Here is a 16643-nt window from a genome sequence, read left to right as displayed (position 1 = left end):
CCTCGTGGGAAGGAGTTTTACTTTGATCGATTATCCCCTGAATGTTTTATTACAAGTTACTTTTTGTCGTCCACTGAGCATTGTGATGGGCTAAAATCAAATCAATAAATAAATGTGAACTGTTTCTGCTGAGGAAAGTTGTTTGTCATATTCAGAATCAAATAACAACACCAAAAAAGATAAGACAACCCTACTCCCTTCCCAACTGTTAGAAAATACACTGTGCACCTTAATGGGTACATCAACAATTTAATGTGGCAGCTACAATCAAAGCTCCCATCTTTTTCTTCCATGCCATCTTGATTCTTTTTTTTTTAACACCCTGCACAATTCCTCGTATGAATACATGAGACAAAAAGCTTTATAACTGATTAGTTCTTCCCCTCAATGTCCCAAAGGTGCTTTTCCAACTCTGAAGAAGGTTCTTGGATGAGAAGAAAAATGTCCTCAAAGAAAAACAAGAAAGTCCAGTTGCCTCTTGAAATAGCACTTTGGGGACAATTATGGCATGGATAACTGAGAATCTCCATAGATATCTCTCTCCCAAGACTGTTTAAGCTTCCTTCTTAATAACATGCCTCTGCACCAAGTAAATAATTTCATGTGCACTATATGTACTGCATTACAACACCAATGATCTCTCATTTAACAGATTACCGAGTTGGAAGGGACCTCATAGGTCATCTAGTCCAACCACCTGCTCAAGCAGGAGACCCTACACCATTTCTGACAAATGGCTATCCAATCACTTCTTGAAAGTCTCCAGTGATGAAGCTGCCACAACTTCTGAAGGCAACTTCTGTACCATCGGTTGATTGTTCTCACTGTCAGAAGTTTTCTCCTTATTTCTAGGTTGAATCTCTCCTTGGTCAGTTTCCACCCATTATTCCTTGTCTGGCCTTCAGGTGCTTTGGAAAATAGCTTGACCCCTTCCTCTCTGTGGCAGCCCCTCAAATATTGGAAGATGCTCTCATGTCTCCCCTGGTCCTTCTCTTCACTAGACTAGCCATGCCCAGTTCCTGTAACTGTTCTTCATATGTTTTAGTCTCCAGTCTCCTAATCATCCTGGTTGCTCTTCTCTGCACTTTTTCTAGAGTCTCATCATCTTTTTATAGTGTGTTGACCAAAAATGGATGCAGTACTCTAGATGTGGTCTTAATAGGGTTTTATAGAATGGTATTAGTACCTCACTTGATCTTGATTGTATTCCCCCCCTCTTCCTCCCTCCCTCCCCCCCTCTCACACATGCAATGTCAATCTGCATCAGCTTGAACCTTTAAATAAGAACGTTCTTTGAATCCATTCGGTGAGAAGGGTATAGTTTGCTAAAGGTCAAGCAGAATATAATAAAGCAAAGCCAGAACTGAAATTCTCATGCCAAAATCTCTATCTTTAACTCCCCCATCCCTTGAGCCATGGTGGCGCAGTGGTTAGAATGCAGTATTGCCAGCTAATTCTGCAAACAGTTTGATCCTCACCAGCTCAAGGTTGACTCAGCTTTCTATCCTTCTGAAGTCAGTAAATTGAGGACCCTGATTGTTGGGGGCAATATGCTGACTCTGTAAACCACTTAGAGAGGGCTATAAAAGCACTGTGAAACACACAATAAACACATATAAAAACAAAAAAAAGGCAAACACTCTTGTTTTATCAAGTATCTTCATGGGAAACCACAATTAACACCATATTGTTGGTCCTGGTGAATATATAATTGTTACTGAAATGTTTAAAGAAGAAGATCAAAACTAATACAATGTAACATAAAGTAAGGAAAAAGAAAGAAAGAAGGAAGGAAGGAAGGAAGGAAGGAAGGAAGGAAAGAAGGAAAGAAAGAAAGAATGAATGAAACCAAAGAAAAATCATAAAATACAAGAAAAGAAGGCTGAAGAAAAAATAAGAAAAGAAAGAAAAATGTTATAAAGAAATGACTTCATAGCAATTATAAGAACAAGTTTTAAACTCTCTTTTTAAAATTATATCATATTCTTCTTCTCTCTATCATCTACCCTGTCTAGTCATCAAAATCCCCCTGATGAATCTTAATGAAGTCTAGTAATCATGACACTTTCAAGGAGAAACTGTCACGAATAGAAGTGAAATGAACTCTGAAATGAACTACAGATCGTGTCAACTCTTTTTATATGTTGATCCCTTCTCTTCCTAGCATTAGAGGTTAGAGTCTCCAGCTCGGAGTGAGCAAAATCCTTCACTAAAGGAGAATATTTGCGGCTCAGGGTTGACAGGAGAGATCCTTGGTGTTCTCTGAGGTTGCTTATTTTCTTGCAGACGTTTCATTACCCAAACTAGGTAACATCATCAGTGCTAGTAAAGATTGGGAGCAAATCCCAATCCTTGCTAGCATTGATGATATTACCTAGTTAGGGTAATGAAACATCTGCAAGAAAACAGGCAGGGTCCCCATGATGTAAAAAGGATGTTGAGATGCTAGAAAAAATGCAGAGAAAAGCAACAAAGATGGTGAAAGGGCCGGAGGCTGAAACATATTGTGTTTTCCCGAAAATAAGACAGGGTCTTATTTTCTTTTGACCCCCCTGAAATAAGCACTTGGCCTTATTTTCGAGGAGGTCTTATCATTTTTGAGGTGCAAGAGGCAGCAAGCATTGTCACTTCATGGCCGCTGCTGTATTGCAATATTTTTGGGAAGGGCTTATTTTCAAGGGAGGGCTTATCTTAGCACATGCACTCAAAAGCCCGATTGGGCTTATCATCCAGGAGATCTTATTTTCAGGGAAACAGAGTATAAAGAACGGTTGTTGGAATGGGTATGTCTAGTTTAATGAAAAGAAGGACTAGGGATGACATGATAGCAGTGTTCCAGTATCTCAGGGGTTGCCACAAAGAAGAGAGAGTCAAGCTATTCTCCAAAGCACCTGAGGGCAGGACAAGAAGCAATGGGTGGTAGAGACTAACTTGATCCTGCACCTAATAACGGCAGCAAGACTGTTGGTGGCGCAATACTGGAAGAAGGAAGACTTGCCTACAACTCAAGAATGGACATTGAAAGTCACAAATTTAGCCGAGATGGCTAAAATATCGGCATATCTTAAAGATCATTCAAATGAGATATATAAACGAGACTGGAAAAAATGGATTGACTATATACAAAATAAATACGGGACCAAGAAATTCCAGTTAGCCTATGCTTAAGATCAGAAATGATTTAAATTGTTTAAAGTTAGTTCAGCAAGAAGAAGCTAAGGTCAATGCAGAATGTCATTAATTTCTTTGTTTCTTTTTTCTCAATAGATTTTAGACTGTGTTTGTTAAAAATCCATACCGTATACGGGTTCTGGGAAGTCGGGGGGGAGGAGGAGGGGGGTTGGGGGGTGGAGGGAGGGAGGGGCATACAAAAAAATTGTACTTTGATTTTTTATTGATTGAGGAATGTTGAAATATTTGTGTTTTTAAAAGAAATAAAACTTGAAGGGGAAAAAAAGAAGCAATGGGTGGAAACTAATCAAGGAGAGAAGCGACTTAGAACTAAGGAGAAATTTGCTGACAGTTAGAACTATTAAGCAGTGGAACAACTTGCCTCCAGAAGTTTTGAATGCTCCAACATTGGAAGCTTTAAAAAAGAGATTGGACAACCATATGTCTGAAATGGTATAGGATTTCTTGCCTGAGCAAGGGGTTGGACTAGAAGCCCTCCAAGGTCCCATCGAATTCTGTTATTCTGTGATTTGCTGAAATAACCACATCTCTATTTCTGATTATGAAATAATGGCAGGAGTGTAGTGTCTAATCCGTGGACAGGCATTCTCTTTTCCATTTTGATTTCTCCTGCTGTAAGGCAAGGGCATAAAGAATTCAACATTTGACAGTCTCACCTTATCAAAACGAGGTACAAGATTCCGATAAATAAACCTTGGGGTTCTGCTCAAAATATGGAACATTCAACCCGTCTGATTTATTCCCTTTCCAACTTTAAAAAATTCTTATGATTTTATATTGATGTAGCCATAAATACCTTACTTTGATAGCTTCTCCCTCCAGAGACGGCTGGTTCCTACATAGATATCTACCTCGAAGTTTTTGGAAATGTCAATTAAATTCTATGATCCCCCAGCTTCAGGTTGGCGCAGAAAGCCATCATGCGCCCCAAAGCATTTTCAGGTTTTTACCAGTTCTCTTGTTCCCTGGACTCAAATCTCTCATGTTTTAGAAATAAAATGCACTTCATCAAAGAAAGAAAAAAACCCAGCTGCTTCCTTCCTCTTGTTTAGCTGGAATCAATTCCACTTTGAGCTGGCGCTGTGGTTGATGTGGCAATTTATAGCTTCTACAGGTATTTTGCTCTTTTCTTCCCCAAGATGTTATGGTTTTTTTTCTGGCTTCTAAGACCTGGACAAAGCATAAATGGATTGTTGATTCCGAGTGAAACAATAGGGAACCTCAAAAGGTTCGTACAGAGCACCTTCCATTAATACTGAATGGATGGTCATTAAAGGCAGGTGCAGTATAGTGTTATCCAAAAAGGGAGAAAATATCATTTTATTCCCCTTTGATCTGTAACCCCATTCCAAAGTTCATGTTGATGTTCCAGAGAATCAATTTTCAAAACCAAACTGAAGCATTGGCTGTTTTCCCCCCATGATTCAGTCCTCCAGCTGTGTTCTTATTTAGAATAGAATAGAATAGAATAGAATAGAATAGAAGAGAAGAGAAGAGAAGAGAAGAGAAGAGTTGGAAGGGACCATGAAGGTCTTCTAGTCCAACCCCCAGCTTAGGCAGGAAACCCTACACCACTTCAGACAAATGGTTATCCAATCTCTTCTTAAAAACTCCCAATGTTGGAGCATTCACAACTTCCGGAGGCAAGTTGTTCCACTGATTAATTGTTCTCACTATCAGGAAATTTCTCCTTACTTCTAAGTTGCTTCTCTCCTTGATTAGTTTCCACCCATTGCTTCTTGTTCTACCCTCAGGTGCCTTGGAGAACAGTTTGACTCCCCCTTCTTTGTGGCAACCGCTGATATATTGGAACACTGCTATCATGTCTCCCGTAGTCTCCCCTAGTAAAGTTTAAGTAGTAAAGTTTGGCTTTCCCATGCATGATGGGAAATTCTAAGTGGTGGCCAGTCCATTATTTGAGTGTGGGAACCTTGCCAAACATCCCCTCAGCTCACTGCTATCAATCAATTTGCCTGATTCACAACTTCCGGAGGCAAGTTGTTCCACTGATTAATTGTTCTGACTGTCAGGAAATTTCTCCTTAGTTCTCTAAGTTTTGTCTTTGGTTAGTTTCTACCCATTGCTTCTTGTCCTGCCTTGAGGTGCTTTGGAGAATAGCTTGACTCCCTCTTCTTTGCGGCAACCCCTGAGATATTGGAAGGCTGCTATCATGTCTCCCCTAGTCCTTCTTTTCATTAAACTAGACATACCCAGTTCCTGCCACCGTTCTTCATATGTTTTAGTCTCCAGTCCCCTAATCATCTTGGTTGCTCTTCTCTGCACTCTTTCTAATCAAGGAGAAAAGCACCCTAGGACTGAGGAGAAATTTCCTGACAGTTAGAACAATGAATCAGTGGAACAACTTGCCTCCAGAACTTGTAAATGCTACAACACTGGAGGTTTTTAAGAAGAGGTTGGATAACCATTTGTCTGAAATGGTATAGGGTTTCCTGCCTAAGAAGAGGGTTGGACTAGAAGACCTCCAAGGTCCCTTCCATCTCTGGTTATTCTTGAAAACATAGAACAATTGGTTTGAAGGGATGGAAACAATATTTGTCAAACTTAAATTTAAAATTCTATTTAGCCATTTTTCCAGGTATCTTTCTCAAGAAAGAGAAGAGCCAAGGTGGCGCAGTGGTTAAATGCAGCACTGCAGGCTACTGCTAGATCAGCAGTTCAGCGGTTCAAATCTCACCGGCTCAGGGTTGACTCAGCCTTCCATCCTTCCGAGGTGGGTAAAATGAGGACCCAGATTGTTGGGGGCAATATGCTGACTCTCTGTAAACCGCTTAGAGAGGGCTGAAAGCCCTATGAAGCGGTATATAAGTCTACTGCTATTGCTATAAGAAAGCAGGCATGCTTATATGACCATCTTCAGACGTGGTAAAATTATATCTGTACATATTTTCTGTCTCTCCTCATCATGGCACTGACTCCATACATGGAAGATATCTATTTTTCAGCTGCTATGTCATGAAGTACGTACAAGCACTCAATAAAAATAATTTCTAATGGAGAATCCGAATTCAAATATGTCATTTATAAATTTGCCAGTACCTTCTCTCTTAGACGAAGTAAGATCAATTGAGCTAAAGGGAATCTATTATTTGCAGCATTTGCATTCCATTTTCCATTAAAATAGACATCAACATGATTTAAATTTGTAGCATTTATATTACATAATAAATAATATGTAATAGATACTTTTTCAGTTTAAATAAGTTTACAGAATGACACTTTGATGAGTAATTCATTTTTCATGGCTTTAGTGTTTCAGGATTCTCAATTTATTAATCTGAGGCAGGAACAGACATTATTCAAATGTAAAAGAATTTGTTACCGCCATAGATGGGGGGGGGGAATAAACCACGGTAACAGATGTGAATGAAATCCAATAGCCACAGACAATGATGTGCTCCAGAGGTGGGTTGCTAATAGTTTGGCCCGGATTGGACGAACCAGTAATAGCAGAGACAGGAAGCTCCACCCATCCGCCCAGATGCTTCTGCGCATGCAGAGACCTGGCCCTTACCACTGCTTAATTATTTAGAACAGGGGTCGGCAACCTTAAACACTCAAACAGCCACAATCGTCCTAACCGGAAGCCCCCCATTCAATTCTGGAGCCAACCGGAAGTCCGGTTCCCCCTCTATAGACGGTGTACCTTTTCCACTATCTGTCCTAACCAAAAGCCCTATCAATTGTGAATCTGACCAGAATAGCAATAGCAATAGCAGTTAGACTTATATACCGCTTCATAGGGCTTTCAGCCCTCTCTAAGCAGTTTACAGAGTCAGCATATCGCCCCCAACAATCCGGGTCCTCATTTCACCCACCTCGGAAGGATGGAAGGCTGAGTCAACCTTGAGCAGGTGTGATTTAAACCGCTGAACTGCAGATAACAGTCAGCTGAAGTGGCCTGCAGTACTGCACCCTAACCACTGCGCCACCTACTCCTTGCCATAGAGTCTCCTCTTGGCATGCTGTGCTCCCCATTCACAACTGGAAGCTCCTCTCAAAATTGTGGTGCCAAGTGGCAACAGGAAGCGACAGCAGAGGGATGAAAGAGCCACATGCAGCTCCAGAGCCGTGGGATTGCTGACCCCTGATTTAGAAGAACCTGATTGAGGAGGGAGGGGTTTAAAGCATTACCTTTCTCCCCAGTTTCAGCTAGTACCCAATACTGCCTGATATCAGCAGGGCTGTTGAAATCTCTGAAGGGAATTACTTCAAACAAAACACCCCTTGAATATGAAACACCAAATCAAAAAGAGGAGTCCTGCATTAAAACATGGAATCAAAGTGGCTGTGTCCCCTTTAATCCGGGCAATAAAACTAGGACACCCTGATTTTTCCCAAATAAAAATGCTCCTTGGACTTAGATGACTTTGATGACTTGAACAGAAGTGCTTCCAACAAAATATCAAAGAAGATGGATGGTGGTGGTGGGGGAGACAGATTTCTGCCTTTAACTGCTGCAGAGTTTTAACTTCAAGGGCTTTGTGCCTGATATTGACAGTTGGTCCAGGTGGGCCTCCGATGACCCCTTTCTAGAGAAAGGATAACAAACCAGTTGTCAGCGTTCCAAATATCACCCAGAATTACATCAGAATTCAAGACTTCAAGAATTCAATTCGAAGTTTCAATTTAATAAGAGAGACATGTTCAGTGGTGGGTTTCAAAAATTGTTCAAACTTACTCTGTGGGTGTGGCCTCCTTTGTGGGAGTGGCTTGCTGCCCATGTGACCGGATGGGAGTGGCTTGCCGCCCATGTGACCGGATATGAAGATGCCGACGACACTTTTCAGAACCACCTTCAATTACCTCACACACAGCACTGGCATGCATAAGAATATGATGTAAACTTGTTTTTTAAAAGGCATCTTTGGTTTGCATTAAAACAACTTCAACACACACAATGTTCTGATTGCACCACAAACGCAGTAGTCATCCTTACCTTTCACAGAGGCACTGAGTTTTATAAATATGAGCATGATAGTGTAGAATAATCATATCCAAGGACCAGTGGTGGGTTTCAAAATTTTTTGGAACCTCTTCTGTAGGTGTGGCCTGCTTTCCGGGTCCACTGGTGGAACCTCTTCTAACCGGTTCGGTAGATTTGACGAACCGGTTCTACCGAATAGGTGCAAACTGGTAGGAACCCACCTCTGGACATGTTGGTACTTTGATGAAAGCTATGCCTTGAATTCTGACACCACAAACGCTGACACCAGCATTTGAAACTCTCCTTGATTAATGCCGACTGTAAGCGTGGGCACCCAATGGAAATGGATTGCACTAAATGAGAGAATTGATACAAAGAAGAATGCAATGAGTAGGAAGGGATCCTGGAGGTCTTCTAGTCCAACCTGCTGTTGAAGCAGGAGACCCTAGACCAGGGGTATCAAGCTCGATTTCATTGAGGGTCGCATCAGGGTTGTGTTTGACCTCAAAGGGGGGAAGGTGGACATGGCCAGGCTGGGCTTGGCTAGCTCGATGTCACCTCATGTCAGAGGTGCCTGTGGCAGCCTGAGTGCTGTCAGGATTCCAAGTAACACCCCCAATGAAAGAAGACTCCAAGGCTTAAGTTTCATCAGTTCCATTTTATTAGAGATGTCATAAGTATAAGTGTAAGTGTAAGTATAATCTTTATTGTCATTGTACTTAAATACAACGAAATTGGTTTTAACCTCACTGGTGCAAAATTATAACAGAAACGAAAAAAGAAAGAAAAAGAAAAAAAACTAGCGTGTGCAGGGAGTGATTGTGGTTCTATTTCAAAGTCTGACAGCCCAAGGATAGAAACTATCTTTAAACCTCTTTGTTCGGCTGGCTATACTTTGAGGTCTTCTGACCAATGATAGAAGTGCGAAGAGACACTGACCATCTCTGTGAATCATCTCTGAGTATCTTCCTTACTCTGCTAAAGCAGCGAGACCTGGCGATGTCATCCAGTGGTGTCAGAGGGCAACCAAAGGTTTCTTGTGCCGAATTGATCACTCTCTGTAGGGCCTTCCTGTCTGCAGCAGTTAAACCAGCATGCCATACTGTAATACAATATGTGAGGACACTTTCTATGGTGGACCGATGATGTCATGTTGGCACATCTGGGAAAACCCAAATCCGAAAGCTTCCAGGTTTTCCCTACTCAAACGAAAGTTCAAGTCCCTGTCCAGCACCTACATGTCCATCACATGATCCAATCAGGCACCGTTCAAACTGGAGATGTCTCCCAATCACCTCATCGCAGCTGCAGGGCCAGGTGACCTTGACTTTCTGAGAAAAGAATGTTGCTATGCCTACATAGCATCCACACTCTGTATAATCTCCCCTCCCATTTTCCCACAGTAGAAAATGTAGAAGGCATGAAACTCAACAGGTAAAAGATGGCTTCCAGGACTGACAAGCTCTCTGTCAATGAAAACTGAGCTCTGTTTTCACTGGCAGACAATTGCAGGAGGCTGTTGCAGCTGAAAATGAGAGGGCCATGCACAGCCCTCCTGAGCTTCATTTTTGAACTCAAGTGTTTTCTCTGGCTTCTTCCTGCTGAGAAACTGAATGGATAGAATACAGTAGAGCTGGAAGGGACCTTGGAGGTCTTCTAGTCCAGCCGCCCTGCTCAAGCAGGAGAACCTATACCATTTCAGACAAGACACCAACTCCACTCCAATGGTGAACCACACAAAGCTGATGATCACCAAACCTAGAGACTCTTGTCAACAGGAGAGGCTGATCATGATCTGTGCGGTGCACAGTGGTTAGAGTGCAGTACTGCAGGCTACTTTTGCTGCCTGCCGGCTGCCTGAAATTTGGCAGTTCAAAACTCATCGGGCTCAAGGTTGACTCCTCCTTCCATTCTTCCGAGGTTGGTAAAGCGAGGATCCAGATTGTTGGGGGGGGAGAATAGACTGACTCTGCAAAGTGCTTAGAGAGGGCTGTAAAGCACCGTGAAGCAGTATATAAGTCTAAGTGCTATTGCTATTCTATAGTCCCAAAATTGCATGAGAGGTTCTTGTTGGCATTAATAGTTTTTGCTATTATCTTCCCCTTGATCATAGACATTATTCCATTAACACAATGCTAGATTAAAGAGTTCTAAATATAATTTCTGCTAAGCTTTTATACATGGAGAGCAACAAGCGTACAAGCAGTATTGGTAATATATTCCTACATGCATAGACCTAAAAATTAACATTGTATTTTGTCTTTGCAATAAATGCACCAAGGCCAAGATCAGTTCTTCAATCCAGCTAAATTTATCTGTGTTCTTGGTAACGTTTCATATTTTTTAACCAAACCACGACTGCCTTTTAAATTGCCTCGACAGTGAGAGTATGCACCCTAATATCCTGTTACACTTGTTTTAGTAAAATTAATTAATTTACTATCTTACCTCTAATGTCATACTGTTCTAAATCTGAACATTAGGAGGTTGTTGTTGTTGTCGAGAAGTCTTGTCCGACCCATCATGACCCCATGGACAACATTCCTCCAGGCCTTCCAGTCCTCTACCACCCTCTGGAGTCCATTTAAGCTCACACTGACTGCTTCGGTGACCCCATCCAGCAACCTCCTTCTCTGCCGTTCCTTTCTTCTTTTGCCCTCAATTATTCCCAGCATGAGGCTCTTCTCCAGTTAGGTAGCCAAAGTTTCATTTGAGTTTCATCTTCAGGATCTGGCCTTCTAAAGAGGAGTCAGGGCTGATCTCCTCCAGCACTGACCGGTTGGATGGCCTTGCAGTGCAAAGGACTCGCAGGAGTCTTCTCCAGCACCATAGCTCAAAGGCCTCCACTCTTTGGCGCTCAGCCTTCCTTATGGTCCAAATTTCACAGCCATCCATTGCAATTGGGAAAACTATAGCCTTGACTATACACACTTTTGTTGGCAGGGTGACGTCTCTGCTTTTTAGTATGCTGCCTAGATTTGCCATAGCTTTCCTCCCCAGGAGCAAGACTCTTTTAATTTCTTGGCTGGAGTCCTCATCTGCGGTGATCTTGGAGCTCAAGAAAATAAAATCTGTCATTACCTCCATTTCTTCCCATCTATTTGCCAGGCATTGAGAGAGCCAGATACCACGATCTTCTTTTTCTTAATGTTGAGTTTCAAGCCAACTTTCGAACTCTCCTTCTTCGCCCGCATCAAGAGGCTCTTTAGTTCCCCTTTAGTTTCTGCCATTAGAATGCTACCATTGCATTGATCCTATTGAGTTAGTGTTTTTAAAAAACACACGGCATAGATTTTTACTTCCTTTAACAATCCCTGCGTCAGGCATGCCTCCATCAATAACCAAGAAAGAAAACTCCCAACTCCATTGTTTGTGGAATTAAAGATATTTTTACTGGTTATGAAAAGACAGCAGCAAAAGAAAAGCAAGATCTGAGCCGAAAAGGCCCAAACAAGTACATATCAAATGATTACCCAGCACCCTCCCTAAAATTACCCCACCCCAGTATCCAATCTGCAACTCCCTAAGGTGTCATGTGGGGTGCATCTTCAAAAGGCCTCATCAGGTTGGTATGCGAGACGGTTGGCTTTGACCAAGACCAAACATTGGCCATCAGCATGCGCAGAAGATGGTGAGAACTATACTCCCTTCTACATACTCCTCTAGTACCACATAATCCCCTTCCCAAATACCATGCCCCCACCCTCCCCGTTTCTATGGCAGCCGATAGCAAGTAAGGGAAGCAGAGGCTGACACCCTGCTAGATATCTTCTCTCCTAATATTCTTGTATACATACATACAGGTAGTTTTTGACTTGAGCCCAAAATGTCTGTTGCTAAGCAAGACGGTTGTTTTATGTGTGTTTCGCCCCAGTTGATGACCTTTGTTGCCACAGTTGTTAAGTGAATCACTGCAGTTGTTAAATTTGTAGCACCGTTGTTAAATGAATCTGACTTCTATAGACTTGGTTGAAAAGGTGATCACATGACCCTGGGACACTGTGACCGTCATAAGTATGAGCCAGTTGCCAAGCATGCAAATTTTGATCACGTGACCGTGGGAATGCTGTAACAATTGTAAGTGTCATAAGTCTCTTTTCTTCAGTGCTGTTGTAACTTTAAATCGGTGGTAGTCAACCTGGTCCCTACCGCCTACTAGTGGGCATTCCAGCTTTCATGGTGGGTGGTAGGAGTTTTGTCCAATACTGAAGTACTTTCCTTTTTTTAAAATTTAATTGACTTTTTGAAAAAATTTCATAGCATTATTTAAAAACATTTTCATTAGGTTTTCATAAAATCACCATTACTGTGGAACCGGTGGGCGGTTAGAAAATTTTACTACTAAGAGATACAAAAGTGGGCGGTAGGTATAAAAAGGTTGACTACCCCTGCTTTAAATAGTCACTAAATGGATGATTGTAAGTCAAGGACTATCTGTATAGGGTTTTTTAAAATGGGAATGCGTTGGTGAAAGAGGAACACATCCCATAAATACTCTTCCTCACCCAGTTTTCTCCTCGTGTCTACCAAATTTCATAAGCGAGAAAAGATCTCCCTGGTTCTCGTAATAGAATGTGAGAAGTCATTAACTTTATCTGAAAGCAATTTTCAATTATGAAAAATAGGATTTAAGGGAAGGAGGGGAAGAAGGAAGGAGGGAAGGTGTCTTTGAGGATGACAGAAATCACAAATGACTGACATCTTCTCACTTGTCACTTGGAATCACGTTCACACATTAGCAGAAAATATATATAACTTAAGTGAGGCGTGGATCGTCTGTTGTCAGCAGATGACAGGAAGGAGAAGGGAAGCGAGGGAAAAGGATGCTATTGGGATTTCCAGGGAAATAGGCAAGCCCAAGCCCACCACTCTTCTATGAGGCTCAGCTAAGTTCTCCAAATATACGTAGTGAGGACTAGGGTTTTAGGCTGTGGACATACTCAGTTACAGGGACATGGTGGATTAGTGGCTAAGACGCTGAGCTTGTCGATCAGAAAGGTTGGCAGTTCAGCAGTTTGAATCCCTAGTGCCGCATAACCGAGTGAGCTCCCGTTACTTAATTGTAGTCATGTAACACTACTTAAAGGGATGCGGTGGCTCAGTGGCTAAAACACTAAGCTTGTCAATCAGAAAGTTCAGTGGTTCAAATCCCTAGCACTGCATAACAGAGTGAGCTCCTGTTACTTATCTCAGCTTCTGCCAATCTAGCAGTTCGAAAGCACGAAAAAAATTCAAGTAGAAAAATAGGAACCACCTTTGGTGGGAAGGTAACAGCATTTCGGGCGCTTTTGGCATTTAGTCATGCTGGCCACATGACCACGGAGTCATCTTCGGACAGCGCTGGCTCTTCAGCTTAGAAATGGAGATGAGTAACGACCCCTAGAACCGGAAACGACTAGCATACATGTGCGGGGGAATCTTTACCTTTATACACAGTTAATTATAGTTCAGAGTTTGAAGGAAGTATGAGAAAGAAATTCCAAATAACCCCATGTTAATTTTAGTTAGCATAAGAGGAGGGGGAAAGAAACTGTCAGCAGCACTTCATTCAGTAATCAGGAAAGAAAACCACTGGACTCCATTTGTATTGAAATCAAGTGGACTTTTACTAATTATAAATGAACAGTTGCAAAGCTAAGCTAAGTCTGGTTAATTAGGCGCGAAAGCTAATAATATATTGTATAATTCATTCCCCGTGCACAGTCCAATCATATTTCTCCCAAATGTCAGGTGTGAGATAACTTCGAAAGGCATCAGCAGGATGGAATGCTGGACCGTTGGCCTTGGCGGGAAACAATCCTCCTTCACATGCGCCGTAAGGTGGTCAGTTCAGTGTCTAGAAACTTCCTCCAGCACAGCAATGATTCCCCTCCCAAATACCATGCCCCCCCTCCCCGTTTCAATGGCAGCCGAAGCAGTAGCAAAGCAGAGGCTGCCAGAAACCAGGACAGGATTTCAGGATTCTGTCATTCCTCCCTACAACAGTGTTTCCTGATCTTAGGAACTTTAAGATATGTGGACTTCAACTCCCAGAATCCTCCAGCCAGCCCTACGACAGTAAAACAACACCCCTGGAATTCCTAAGAGCCAAGGTGGTGCAGTGGTTAAATGCAGCACTGCAGGCTACTGCTAGATCAGCAGGTCAGCGGTTCAAATCTCACCGGCTCAGGGTTGACTCAGCCTTCCATCCTTCCGAGGTGGGTAAAATGAGGACCCAGATTGTTGGGGGCAATATGCTGACTCTCTGTAAACCGCTTAGAGAGGCCTGAAAGGCCTATGAAGCGGTATATAAGTCTACTGCTATTGCTATTGCTATTGCTTTGGTGCTCCTTTTTTAGTCTATCTCAAATTTCTGATCATCTCATGCTTTTGGAGCCAAGATTAATTTGTGTCTCAGGTGTTGTTCTGAGCTAGGCTTCCCCAAAAAGCACAAGGCAGAGTCCGGTTCTCAACAAAAACCCTTTTCAAGTACCTCCTTTGCTTCCTTGATTAAATGCATCCTTAGCTGACTTTCTTTCTAAAATCTCATTCACGTGTTCGTGAAATGCCGTGCTCCTAATAGAATGATTCATGTGATTCATTTGCAAAGATGTAATGGCCAGGCATGGTTGCATCTCCTCTGTTTCAGTGCGTGGAAAGACGTTTTAAGGACAAGAGTTTGCAACTTGGTTTCCTGAAGAAGGGAAAGCCCTGAAGATTCTTGGCATATATGCAAGATTAATTTTATTTTGAAACGTTCAGCAAAGCACAAATGGGAAATATGCCTGCAAAAATACTGATAGTCCTCGACTCACTGCTACTGAATTTTCATTGTTAAGTGAGTCATGCCCATCGCTTTTACTTTTTTTTGCTGTACTTGTTAAGTGAATCGCTGTCTTTGTTATATGAATGTTATATCATTAAGTGAATCTGGCTTCTTCCATTCACTTTGTTTATCAGATGTTAGATGGGAAGGTCACTGAAAACCATTCTGTTGGCATACACACAAAAATAAATTTCTGGGACATTATTGTTACCAGGGGTAAAATATAGGCACAGAAGAAACAAAACCAGTTCTAAGATTTTGACACTGTTGAAAGAAATGCCCTTCTGGGTTCAGCTCCAAGTGGGGAAGAAGACACTGGAGACATGGAGGCTGCTTGGAGAGATGGTGTATTGGTGGACAGGAGCACATGGCTTGAGTTCCTGAACAGAAAAGGTGATCACATGCTGCAATGTAGGTGGAGAAGAAGAGAAGGGCTGAGGGAGGGGCTTGCTAGGCTTTTTATACCCTATTTAGTCCCACCTCTCTGTTTCCTGTTCCTGTGTAAGAAATGTATTCTGATTGGTTGTCAGACTCCCATGGTGCCATGCAGGGGGCTACTCTCTAGGCTGTTTTGAATACAGGTATGAGTTCTCAGATGCCATGTGGAGAGTTGAGTAATATACCTTTCCCCTACAGCTGCAGTGGGGAAGTCTTTATTATGTAAAGTGGGCTAGCCTGGCCTTCTCAACGGCCTATTGACAAAGTGGGGATAGGCAGGAAGCTACAGGCAACTATTCTGTCTTTTAAAGCATGTTTCTTTCTTTTCACATCCAGAGAAATATTCTGCCTTTTCAATATTTCCTAGGATATTTCATTTTTCTGGGAGAGGGCTGGATGATAACTTCCCACAACACAAAGCACAGCATAGTAAAACTCCCTTTTCCTTCCCCAGTGTTCCACTGTCCACCAGTGCAGGTTAAGCATTTTATTTTGGGAAAAGAGTCTGCACCTTTCAAAAGTTTTCAGTGTCTGACCTTGGGGATTCGAGATCTTCAAGAGCCAACAGACGGCTCACGACATACATTCCTTTTCTCCTTCCCAGCTTCCCACACATTCCAATCATATCCATGCCCCCTTCCCTTAGCTTTGATGAAAGAAATGTCCTTCTGGGTTCGGCTCCAAGTGGGGAAAAAGACACTGGAGACACGGAGGCTGCTTGGAAAGATGGTTTTAATGGTGGACAGGACCACATGGCTTGAGTTCCTGAACAGAAAAGGGGGATCACATGCTTCAATGTTGGGTGGAGAAAAGAGAAGGGAAGGCGGGGGGGAAGAGAAGCTGAGTCCCTGGTTTTATGCCCTCTCTGGCCTTTGATCTTGAGCGTGTATTCTGATTGGTTGTCAGACTCCCATGGGCTCATGCAGAGACAACTCTCTAGGCTGCATTTTGAATCCAGGTTTGGTTGAGTTCTCAGATGCCATGTGGTCAGTTGAGTAAAGTTCCAATATTATCATGCCTTAATCCCACCCCCCTGGAGCTGAAGTGGAGAACTCTTTATTATGCAAAGGGACTAGCTTGGCCTTCTTAATGGCTCATTGATAAAAAAACGGGGGGAGGCAGGAAGCTGCAGAAAGTTTCTCTTTAAAATGTTTCTCCCTTTCACATCCAGGGAAATATAATATTCTGCCTTTTCAACATTTCCTAGGATATTTCATTTCTTTGGGAGAGGGCTGGGTGAAAACTTTCCACAGCTTCTTTGTC

The sequence above is a fragment of the Thamnophis sirtalis genome, unplaced genomic scaffold, assembly GCF_051295495.1.
Source record: "Thamnophis sirtalis isolate CommonGarterSnake01/CBP01778 unplaced genomic scaffold, rThaSir2_p1.2 scaffold_8, whole genome shotgun sequence".
Taxonomy (NCBI): Eukaryota; Metazoa; Chordata; class Lepidosauria; order Squamata; family Natricidae; genus Thamnophis; species Thamnophis sirtalis.
This window is presented reverse-complemented; position numbering follows the sequence as displayed.